This window comes from Hylobates moloch, unplaced genomic scaffold (assembly GCF_009828535.3).
Source record: "Hylobates moloch isolate HMO894 unplaced genomic scaffold, HMol_V3 SCAFFOLD_18, whole genome shotgun sequence".
Taxonomy (NCBI): domain Eukaryota; kingdom Metazoa; phylum Chordata; class Mammalia; order Primates; family Hylobatidae; genus Hylobates; species Hylobates moloch.
Genome location: NW_026652293.1, coordinates 50,776,608 through 50,788,838, shown reverse-complemented (window position 1 = coordinate 50,788,838; position 12,231 = coordinate 50,776,608). Strand labels below are relative to the sequence as shown.

At 40.0% G+C, this 12,231-nt stretch overlaps 1 protein-coding gene across 3 annotated transcripts in view; it reads left to right on the top strand.

Annotated features, from left to right (window-relative positions):
- Positions 1–395: 395 nt before the first annotated feature.
- The window catches only part of ESRRG (estrogen related receptor gamma), a 595,534-nt gene continuing 583,698 nt past the window's right edge, over positions 396–12,231 (top strand). For 2 of the 3 annotated variants that reach the window (XM_058430554.1, XM_032136353.2), the window contains exon 1: positions 1,087–1,392. The gene's annotated coding sequence lies outside the window, so the exon portion shown is untranslated. Of the gene's footprint in view, positions 469–1,086; positions 1,393–12,231 lie in introns of those variants that run through there. The other variant, XM_058430555.1, reaches the window with a different exon arrangement.

Below are 12,231 nucleotides of genomic sequence, written 5' to 3'. Positions count from 1 at the left end.
TGAGACCACGCCTACTGATTCTGAGCATAATTATAAAAATGACAGATACAGTGAATAATTAGCAATAACATCTTTGTACTAAAAAAAAGTTTTCCTGCTGTTGTAGAATGAGTTAAATAAAACCTAGTTATCCTTCTTGCCCTTCCAGACTCCCCTGGTGGGCCAGATGCCCGGAGCCCCCCACATTTTATGATGTGTCAGTCGAGTTTCTCAACTAGGGGTTTGGGCTTCTCTCTGGGTCCCTTTCTCTCTATTTGTCTCTCGCTCTTTCTTCCCTGCCCCCTCCCCATTTTTAAAAGGCTTTAAAGAACATCTCTGGGAGACAAAAATAGCTCCAGTTGTGAGAGGCCTACACACCGGGAATGCAACTGAGAGATGCAAGTCAGCAAGTGCGAGCCGCGAACATGAGTGTCTGGCCCTGGGTGGATGCTCCTCGCTGTCTTGGTGCCGATTCTCTGCCTGGGCCCGGTGGGTAGAAGGGAAAATGGTTTTTCAGGGTTGGGAGGTGGGTTGGGTGGGTTTGGGATCCCTAGCCGAAGGAATGGAAACCCCAGCATTCGGGCTGAGGGGGCTCTTCCTTCCCCTCCCCCCACGTTTTTCAAATTTATTTTGCCCAGGCGGGGATTGGCGACGGTCAAAAGGGAGCAGTTGGCACTGAATGTCACCCTGAAGGTAAAATGAAAGACAAAAGATGAACGCATGCTTGCTTTCCGTTTGCAGTGGCTGCAGCGGCGGCAGGAGCAGCAGGATTTAAAGGGGAAAAAAATCACACGCATATGCACACATATATACACACCCAGAGGCGTCAATTATGCAAACGCAATAATGCAATCAAATCATGACAGTGCCGGGAAATTTTTTTAGAAAAATATAGATATTTATTTTTAAAAAGAGAAACGCATGCAAACAGAATCGTGCACATACCACGTAACCACCCGAGGAGAACCTGGCAGCCTCTCTCTTCTTCTGCCAAGTTATCATTGAGAAAACAGACAGGCATCATGACGTCCTGGGTCACAGGGAGTGCGGACCGACGCTACCAAGAGAAAAGGGAGGCGCCTTGGCGCTCCGGCTAGCCGCGGGCGCCCCTCTGCCCCTCGCAGCCCCGCTCGGTGAGTGCACAGCCGCTCGGGACGCGGACCCCGGGTGCCAGGCCGGCCCCGCGCCCGCGGGGGCAGAGCTGGGGGCCGTGCCCTTGCCACCGGAGGGCCGGCCAGCACCCCCTTGCCTGCCGAGGTCGCGGGAGCCCAGTTAAAGGAGGCGTGTGTAAGATGTGCAATGTTCCTGCATGGGGGTTTTGTAGACTTTCATAGCCAAAGAAACCGGCTTCGGCTTCTTTAAAATCCCCGACGACTCACCTGATTAACCTGCTGCAGTTCTGACCCTGCCAAGGTAACTGGTCCAAATCCTTATCATCAACATCTGGAGACAGACATTTGCATCTGGGGCATTCTTTATTTGCAGTCCTGGTTGAAATCTAGATTGCTACCCCCTTCCCCCTTCACTTGCTTATAGTCTCTTGGAAAAAAAAAAGCAACCCCTCCCTGAATAACACAACCATAAGTACTGCCCACCTCTTGTAGACTTGCCTTACCGTGACTGCAAAACTGTGAGCGTGTGTGCTGGAGACACAGATGAATTCTAATTGCAATTAGATTTGTTCTTTAAACACCCCTCCCATCCCCCTTCCTGTATAGAGACTTCAGTGCTTGGTAAAGTGGCAAAGAGTGAAGGCAGAGTTAGGGCGCTGGGACGGGAGGGGTTAGGGTGCGGGGATATGGAGCAGGGGTCGTTGGGGAGAGGGTGGTGCCAGGAGTTGAGGACTGCTGTCATGGGCTGGAAAATCCTTCTGGTGATTGCTGCTGCTGTAGTCCTAGATGTCTCCCTCCTGTCCTCTACGCTGCTTTCCCTCCCTTCTCTCTCCCCAACCCTTTCACCTTCCCGAGGGAGTCGCTGAAGTTGCACGGAGGTCACCCGATCATCATTTAACTATTTTAAACCATCTACCTCCTTCTACCCCTCAAGTCTGTTAGAGCCTCTGCAGGATAGACCCCTGCACCCCTTGTTTGGTGATGAGAGAGTCTCAGAGACAGAAAGACACAGAGGGCAAAGCTCCCCTCCTCCCTTTCTTTTCCCTTCCGGCAACCTTTTCCAAGCTGCACCCTCTCCCCCTTTCAGAATCTTAATGAGCAATTCTGGAAGAGTCCGGAAGGGCCTGTAGAAACCCCCGCATGCCTCAGTGCTGTGGAATGATTATGTATGTGTTTATTTATTGTGCTTGCCTCGGTTATGTTGTGAATTGCCACATGGGTCTGCTTATGTTAGGGAAGCACGTTTGCTATGTTTGTGTTGTAGTACCAGAACCAGTGGCCATGCAATAAGACACAGACACACACAGAAAGCAAATGATTTCACTAACATAAACCAGAGGGCAATGTTGAAAATAGCACTCTCTCTTTCTCAAAAAAAAAAAAAAAAAAAAAAAAAAAAAGAAAAAAGAAATTCTCAGCATGTGGGTTAAGAGAAGCTGTTAGGTCCATATGACCTCCTACTACCTTCAAAACACTCCTGCTTAATACTTTAAGTCAAGATCAAGAGACCTGCGGATGTTGTGAAGTATGTTTCAGAGCAGCTGAATGACTTGGTCTAGTTTTGAAGAGAAACTCTCGTTTGTTTCTCACGCTGCCCAAAGACCAAATAGGGGAGTGTGTTTGGAAAATGCCCAAATTCAGAAGCAGCAGGCGAGAGAAAAAGAGTCGGAAATGTCTTAGAGAAAAAGACAGAAAAATGGGATTGAGGAGTGGTTTCAGGGTTCTCTCTCTTTTTTTTTTTTTCCTGTCCAGCAGATTTGATGTTGTCAAAATGAGTTAACCAACCTGAGAAACAGTTCTGTCATTGTGGGAAAGAGAGGGAAATTTGAACATTTCTCAAATCCCGAGCTGAGGAATGCCTGACAGGAAGAAGAGACATGAAAACACTGATGGAGACGAAGTGACATTGATGGGGTTTCACCTCCTTCAAATAGAAAAAGAATCAAGTATATAAGGAAGCAGGCCTGGATGATCATTTAAGCGTACATTTGTCTGTTATGCATGGCTTTGTTATTCTTACTAAAGCAATTCTCATAACTCTTTAAACTCACATTAAGTAGAATTAAACGTGTGTATATTGAGAATGGTATCATACAGCACATAAAACTGTCCATTGACTGGGGTGATGAATGTAGATAGAAGATCGTTCCTTTTCTTTAATAAATCAAAATAGCATCGAAGTCCTCGTGCATGGTATATACTGAAACCTGCTGGTCTTCTTTACGGGGAATTGCCTGGGAAGCCAGGGGAGTTTGTGATGGGTGTTGCTTTAACAAAATAGAGCAGATCAATCGATTAGGTTTCCGTGTGTGCTGCTCAATTTATTCTGTAAAATTTTTCCAGAAATTAAAAGGTTACCAAGAGAGTACCATGTTCCCATCTCTGACTGAGCACCACTTATTACCGCAACAGTATTTCAATATTAAGTGATCTTCAAGATATTTCAGCTTTCATTTTGAGTTCTGAATGTGAATCAGCATGAGAATGGCAGTGCAGCAAGATAAGGTATAACTAACCCGGCAGACAGCTGAAGGGCTCCTAGGAAAGTGTTGCTGAGAGGAATATCTGGGGCTGTTCTCAGTAACCTTGTTTACAGGGACATTTCAGTTGCAGCTAGAATTTTAGTGAAAGCCTGTCAGAGGTAATGGGCTTATGTTTGAAATGGATCCTAAGTGTCTCTTTTTTCTTCTGACAGACATGCTATGCACCTTAGCTGAACACTCAAGACAAAACTTTTCTGATGCCCTATGACATTTTCTAATGCAGACAAATCCTTGGATGAATGTGTCATAGGAAAGAGGGTTATTTATGAAGTTCTCCTTTTGTTTACAGATGTGTCAATACAAGTAGCTTTAGTCTTTAAAAAAAAAAAATGTCTTGTGTGCTTGACTCTGTTAGATGCAAAACAAATAATATCCAAGGAGGTTAAAGTATGCCTTACAGATTGACCTATGAAATTGGTTTCAATTAGACATTGAAGGTGTCATTATCCTAGTAAAGGGGATTTGTGATATAATACAGAAATTCCGTATTTGTTTCGAAATTGTTGGAAAAATGTGGGAATAGAAATATTTTGAGGGAAATGCCAAAAGCCACATTAATGAAGAAAAACACTGTTGAGATACTTTTGAATAATAGATAGGATATGTAATGGTCAACCACAAGATAAAATTTTTACACAGTATTTTTATGGCTTTAAATTGGGTGCATTGTAAACTAAGCTTACTACGCTATTAAGTCATTATACTTTTCAATTATTTAACATTTCTGGCCAAGCTATCTTCTGTGGTCTTTTTCTGTACACATCAGAAATGATGCGTACAGTAGTGGTTGTTTGTTGTTAGTGCGAGGACTTTGTGATGGAGCAAGCTTTAATTTAAACTTTTAGAGACAATATTATGAAGAATGCACAGAGGAAAAAGAATGTTATGGATATAATTTGAGCCCTATGAAATGGGGATAGCTACAGCATTGAAATGTACCTAATACAATTTGAGTTATTCTCACTAAGAAACCTTGATGGTATCTGCCTTCTAGGTACTGTGCTTTTGGAAATACTATGTATCCATTTAAATGCAGATCTTCTCTTTTCTCCAGGGAGCAGTTGGTGAATCTTTCAATTGAACCATGGGTATGATAAAACCAACTGAAAATTTTTCCGTGAACGATAGAGTCTGTCGTTTTGAAGTAATGATTATCAAGTTTCATAATATTGTGATTTTTTAAAATTCATTTAAAATGTCTTTATAAAGTCAAAATAATGTACCGGGGCTTCTTGTGCAAAGGAAGAAGTTTTCTCTTGTCACTTTGTTGTCAGTTTGTTAAAGCTGTGAAATCATATGGCTTTGCAATTCAGTTTTTAGGTTGGCACTGCCATCCCAGTAGAGTAAGTAGGCTTTAAGAATCAGAGCAAAGAATTATAAGTAAGTTCTACATGTTCTCACCCTCTCATGCTAGTGGATGAGTGTGTGGTGCTGTGGGAGAGTTTAAAGATCTTTCTCGGCTGGGCACAGTGGCTCACTCACGCCTGTAATCCCAGCACTTTGGGAGGTCAGGAGATGGAGACCATCCTGGTCAACATGATGAAACCCTGTCTCTACTAAAAATACAAAAATTAGCTGGGTGTGATGGTGCGCACCTGTAATCCCAGCTACTCGGGAGGCTAAGGCAGGAGAATGGCTTGAACCTGGAAGGTAGAGATAGCAGTCAGCCGAGATGGTGCCACTGCACTTCAGCCTGCGGACAGAGTGAGACTTTGTCTAAAAAAAAAAAAAAAGAAAAAGAAAAAAAGAGAAAGAAAAAAAAATCTTTCTCCAGAACAATCTTTAGATAATTTTGAACCTAATCTATAATATGATGTTTGTATTGGAATTAGTGGTGGTGCCAAAAGGGAGAGCCAGAGCCCACAGGGCCTTCTTTTAAGAGATGATTGCAGAAAGTAACACAGCTTTTTGAAATAGAAGGTCAATACACACAGCCTTATGGTTCAGAGAACTAGAAAAATTCTTACAAACCTTGAAGCAAAAATTCTTGGTAGTATTTTCCTGATAAAAATTTCTGTGAAATTATTGCAACTCTTTATGTCTATCACACAGAGAAGGAAGTTTTCTTTTTCTTGGAGGTTAGATACCATTCATTTACTCATCCTTGATTCACAACCCATTGTGAAAGGCCACTCTCTCCTTAGCTTGCTCCCTGCACTGTATTGGGGATAAATCTCATCTCCCATTCCTCTTGGACATGTTTACCATATACAGATGTTTATTAGTATATTTATAATATTATGCTTGATAATACCTATAGTTGTGAAGAATAATCATTTATAGTTTTAAATCAGGCCTTTAATTATATTTTTATTATGAAAGATACTTTGTTCATTTTAACAAGGTAATGATCATAGTTATCACACATACAAAAAAGATTGAGTGTGTTTGGAATACCCGTGGTAAAATGCAAGATACTGGGGAGTCAAAGATATTTTATTTATTTATATGGCTGTTTCTTATGGTGTATCTGCTAAAATAAATAACCTGGACACTTAAAAGGATGTTAACAAATGAATTTTCTCATTTTACTTTCCCTATACAAACAAATTTTTTTTAACTTGGAAAATATGCATGCCTGACAGTGATTGTTTACTGGTTTGAAGATTTAAATTCAGGTTGCCAACATTATGTGAAGTATAGCAAAACTTTTGCATTCCTATTCTGATACATACTAATGGAATAGGATAAACCATGTTTCCAGATATCTATGTTACAGAATGGCTCATTTAAATTTGGTCTCATTCTAAGATATATTAGATGAATAAGTCTGATTTTATGACCAGTGTAATTTACATTCAAAAATACCTATTTTTATTAGCACACTTATAGGTTGTAAGCAAATTTCCATATATGTTAAATACTAACAACAAGAATAACTAACATTTGTATAGTGAGTTACAGTTTATAACCAAAATTATCTACAAGCTGTTCTTTAGAAGAATATTTATTGCACTTTCTTCCTTAAGGAGGCAATCAGTTTTTACATTGTAAACATTATTTGAAAATAGATCCTTTTGTCAGAGTTCCCTCCCTTCCTTCCTCTTTCTTTCCTGTTTCTTGTTTTTTTTTTTTTTTTTTTTTTTAAATCCATTCTTCCGTTTTTCTTCTTTCCTCCCTTAATGGGGAAAAAAAACCTAATGACTTTTTTGGGGGAGCATGTATAATTGCTTATCATACATTTCTACGAAAGAAGTAGATGTAGCAAGCAATCCCACATGATTTTTGGAATATATCTTCTGCTCACCAGTGTTCTTGAGGAAAATGTAAGGTTGCAGAAATCATTTCATGCCCTGTATGTTTTCAAACATAAATCAGGAAAATTGTTAGCAAGTTATAGCTTTTCTTAGAGACTGTAGCTATAGTACTATAGTAAACACGGGCTATATATTTTTCCAAGTTATTATGTGTGGAGAGAAATCTGAAGTTGGCTATTTAGATGAACAGTTTAATTCAGTTATTAGAAATTCATTTTCTATTTAGTGTGAACATTTATTTTACCAAGGTTGCAGAATTGGGATATAATACCTGATGATGCTTTGGCCCAATCACCTTCAAAGTTAGAACTGTGCTCTTTGTAGCTAATGTGCATACTAGCAGATGTCAGTCCTCAGCTAAAGGTCACTCGAAATGGTGCTAAGCTGGGTTTGCAGTACGAGCTAGTTACCCACTTCATCAGAGGGCAGTAGTGAACGTTTGTTTCTTCATTTCTAAAATGAAGGGGTTTGACTCGGTGGTCTCCAACTTACTTCACCCCTGCGACTCTGAGTTTAGTGCATGATTGATATTGAATCCATCAATTAATCATAAGCCTATTTATTTCCTTTCTATAAACTAACTATTTACTTAAGTATGGCCTTACGCCATGACTAGAAATATTAGTATACAGAGTAGTAAATGAGCTCAGTATCTGTGGTTTGGAATGAAAGCCTCATGAAATTTAGAGTCTGGTTTGCATTAAAATTTTTTCACTGTAAATCAATTAGTAGATATTTAAAACACTTTTTTTTTTGGTCTTGCAGAAAACAATCTTAAATTCTGATTAGTTTCCTAGGCTAGACCATACAAGCCCATTGTTGCTTATTGGAGTGAAATAGTATATTATCAGTGATGAACAAAATGTAAAGAACAGTTCTATTATGATACAAGTGATAAGCATAACACACAGGCAGTAAAACAGAATGATAGTCTATCATTTATCTAGACTTGCGATGGTTGATGTTTAAAAGCATGCACATATAACAGGAAGTTTAAAAGAGACAGAAATAATTGCAGAGTATCTGAAAGTGATTCTTAGAAACTTTCGGGACTTTTTGAGGCTAGTTGCAAAGTATATGGCTTTTTTTTCCCTGATGTACTGAAATATTAGCAGTACTTCTAAGTTTATCACTTGTGATAAGATGTGGCTTTTGACACCTAAATTCATTGAACAGGGGGAGTGAGGAAAAATGGAGACAGAAAAAAAGCTATTCTCTGAAGTAGTTGGCCAAGTTGTGAGAGAAGGAAAAATGGAAGCAGTTGGATGAAGAAGAGGGTGAGGTGTGTGTGTGGGGTGGGGGTGAGGGATGGGGATAAGGGTGGGGAATAGCCTTGTCTGTATTTAACTGAGCTGTGAGATGTGAAGCCAAAAGGAAAGAGAGGCAAACTAGTGTGTGCACACATCCCTTGAAGGGAAAGCACAGTGTGTTATGAGAAAAGGCTTTGGAATTAGAGCTCTGATTTCAAAATCTCTACTGGATCACTTACTGCCTGTATGATTTTGAGAAATTATTTAATTTTAATTCTTTGAACCTTCATAATTATAAAAATGTGAATAATAAAAGCATCTGTTTCTCAAGGTGGATATGAGAGTTGAGTCAGACTCTTGAGTATAAAAGTGCTTATAAATGGTAAAGTTACTTGGTTTCAGGTGGTGAAGAAGAGTCATTGGGTCCACCAGTTCTCTGTGCTGAACAGATCTGGCCATTCTGAGGTGAATTTGCTCAGCTCCAGAATGGTCTTTGGTTGGTACATTTCTTGTCTACTGTAGAATAAACATTGTGGTTGGTACTTTACGTATTACTTCAGGGAGGAAGCAGGAAGTAGTTGCTGGGCAACTGCTAGTTTCTCCTTGAAGTAGTTGCAGGGCAGCTGGGCAGCGGACATCGAAGATGGTAGCAAGACTGATAATTCTCACGTATGCAGTGCCAGTGCTTGAGCATATTTACTTTCCCTTACAGATGGCCACAGCTTGTCTAAACAAACAAGTGACTGACTTTGGAAACAATGTATTCGGTAATTGTGTTCTTTATCTCAAATATCGCCTGTCATTTGCACTTTTGCCATGACATTGCTATTAATCTAAATTTCCTGGATTTTTGTTAAGGCTGAAGGAATCATTGTTTGGTAGTAAATACTTAGAAATAGTATTATAGATTCTATTTTAAAAGATGCCCAGGGTATAAGATTAGAACCAATGCACATAGTAAGTGCTGGGTGCAGTGGCTTACACCTGTAATCCCAGCTACTTGGGAGGGTGAGGCTTGATGATTGTTTAAGACCTGGAGTTGGGATCTGCCTGGGCAACATAGCAAGGCCCCATCTCTAAAAAATGCCAACCAACCAAACAAAAAGGACTAATGAATGTAATACATTAGTTGAAATCCAAGTTCTAGATACTATACATATCTCTTTTAAGAATATTTTTGGCCTGGCACGGTGGCTCATGCCTGTGATCCCAGCACTTTGGGAGGCCGAGGTGGGCAAATCACCTGAGGTCGGGAGTTCGAGACCAGCCTGACCAACGTGGAGAAACACCATCTCTACTAGAAATACAAAATTAGCCAGGCATGGTGGTGCATGCCTGTAATCCCAGCTACTAGGGAGGCTGAGGCAGGAGAATCACTTGAACCCGGGAGTTGGAGGTTGCAGTGAGCCAAGATTGTGCCACTGCACTCCAGCCTGGGCAACAAGAGCAAAATTCTGTCTCAAAAAAAAAAAAAAAATATTTTTATCTATAATTCACTGATAAATATCTAATCAATTCTTCTATCAGAAATGGGCTACATTTTAATGCATAAAATGAAGCAGTAGATCGATAATTATTTAAGAAATTTGAGCTGTTTGTACAGATTATATATGTATAAAAAGCGAACTCTACCCAAGATTGCTGGATACTGTGCTCTGATTTACAAGATAATGATCAACAGAACTCTACACTTTGTGAACTGTTAAACCTAGAAACTGGGGCTGGGCGTGGTGGCTCATGTCTGTAATCCCAGCACTTTGGGAGGCCGAGGTGGGCGGATCACGAGGTCAGGAGATCGAGACCATCCTAGCTAACATGGTGAAACCCCGTCTCCACTAAAAATACAAAAAATTAACTGGGCATGGTGGCGGGCGCCTGTAGTCCCAGCTACTCGGGAGGCTGAGGCAGGAGAATGGCGTGAACCTGGGAGGCGAAGCTTGCAGTGAGCCGAGATTGCGCCACTGCACTCCAGCCTGGGTGACAGAGTGAGACTCTGTCTCAAAACAAAAAAAACAAAACAAACAAACAAACAAACAAACAAACAAACAACACTAGAAACTGGAGTGGACCCAGAAATCAAGAGATGTCTTAGGTCAGGCTTGAATTAAAAAGTAAATATTTAATCACTTTTATCAAAATTCATCAGGGCTTCAATGTACAGGATACTTGCTAAACAAATGAAGAAAACAATCTTCAGGGAGTCTGATGATGAGTCAGTGTTAAGAACTTTGACATGTATATAATGATTTGGAAGTAATGACATAGACAGCAAGAGCACTGGAAGGCCACATATTACCTCCAAACCGTCATTTATTGAAGGGTTCCAGCTGTCTGTGAGGATGATTTTGGGTGGTAAAATTGACCCATCTTGAGTTTTTTTCAATTTAGGAAAATTTATTAAACAGGTAATATCTTTAACATCATGCTAGGCCTGTTTGAGAATATAAAGTAATTTTAAGATATAGTGCCTCTCTTTAAGGGACTTATGCTACCTGTAGGGAAGTGCATTATATGTATACGTGACACTGTGAAGATAACAAGTATAATATCTAACAATGCAAAATATGAATTCTATGTGGTCAATTCACATATATTATATATATACATATATACACATATATATACATATATACACATATATACACATATATACATATATACATACACATATATACATACATATACACACATATATATATACACACACATATATATACACACACACACACATATATATATATATAAAAGAGAACTTGACAGGGTCAGAAAGCTTGGATTGACGTTTAGGCTGCAATTTACCAGCTGTGTGACCCTCACTTTCAAGCCAAAGTTTTCCCATTTGTAAACTGGGTGTAACTTCATCTATCTCATAGGACTGTTGGAAGGATCAGATGAAACAGAGCATTTAAACAGAGACTTCACAAATTATGGGAGGGAAGGAGGAAATACGTAACACTTGTGGAACTGCACTTGAAGGTAGACACCATGTCTTAATTGACTTTGTGCCCCCAGTGTCTGGCACTGTGCCTGGCTCCGAGAGGAGGCTCAGTAAATGTTTGTAAATGCATGCGTGCCAGGCTCTGTGGTAAGCCCCTTGACATGTGTTATTCTTTAAAACTTCACAAAAAATTGTGTATGGTAGTTATAGTGTCTCCATTTCACAGATGAGGAAACAGAAGTTCAGAGATTTTTAAGCAACCTCCAACCTCATGTAGGTAGAAAGTGGTAGAGACAGGAAGTTAGATCTACTTGGCACCAGAGCCCACAGTCTATTCATTACATTATGTGGACTCTCAGATGTAAGGGAATTATCATTATTCCTAAACAATAGTGTGGCCAAAATGAAAAGCAAACACCTTGGATAATTCACCAGTTGCCCAGGCAGTTCCTGGGCTGGCTTTCAGATAAGTAGGGGAACATTCTCCCGAGCTGCCTGACACATTTAACGTGGCCTTTTGTTAAACTGTCAGTTCTGATTTCTGGCCTTTGAAGCAAAAAGCACAATAGTGAAAAATACCATATAATATACCATAACCTGGACTTGTCATAGAGACAGCACAGAAAGAAAGGGCAGTGAGGAACTCACAGTTAATGAAGTGGTTAACCAATGACTTGGATTAAGTTTGTTACTTCCACTAGCAGCTGCCCTTACCTTCTGTCTCTGTCTCTCTCTTTCTCTCTATCTCTTACTGTGTCTTAACTTTCACTACTACAGTTGGTAAGGTCTAGAATTTTCACTCTCTTCTATGTTAAGGATGATAATAAAGAAGGTGATTCCACTGCTAAACAGTGGAATATTTCATGTTCTTCATTGCTTGTCTGTTCCTAACATCTCTATAGCTCATTACAATAGTTGATTCTGTTGGAGTGAAGTTTTGCAGCCATCCCCAGTTTCTAATGAACAATACTAAAATGGCCCCTGACAACATGGTAATGTTAAAACTCCAGCCTCTGCATTGGGAGACAGAATGCAGAAGTTGATACCAGACTACCCGATCTTACATTATTTTGCCCTCAGTTTATTTCTGAGGAACAACAGAGGAAACTTACATACAAAGGTTTCTATAAGAAGCAGAGGGAAATGCATTTT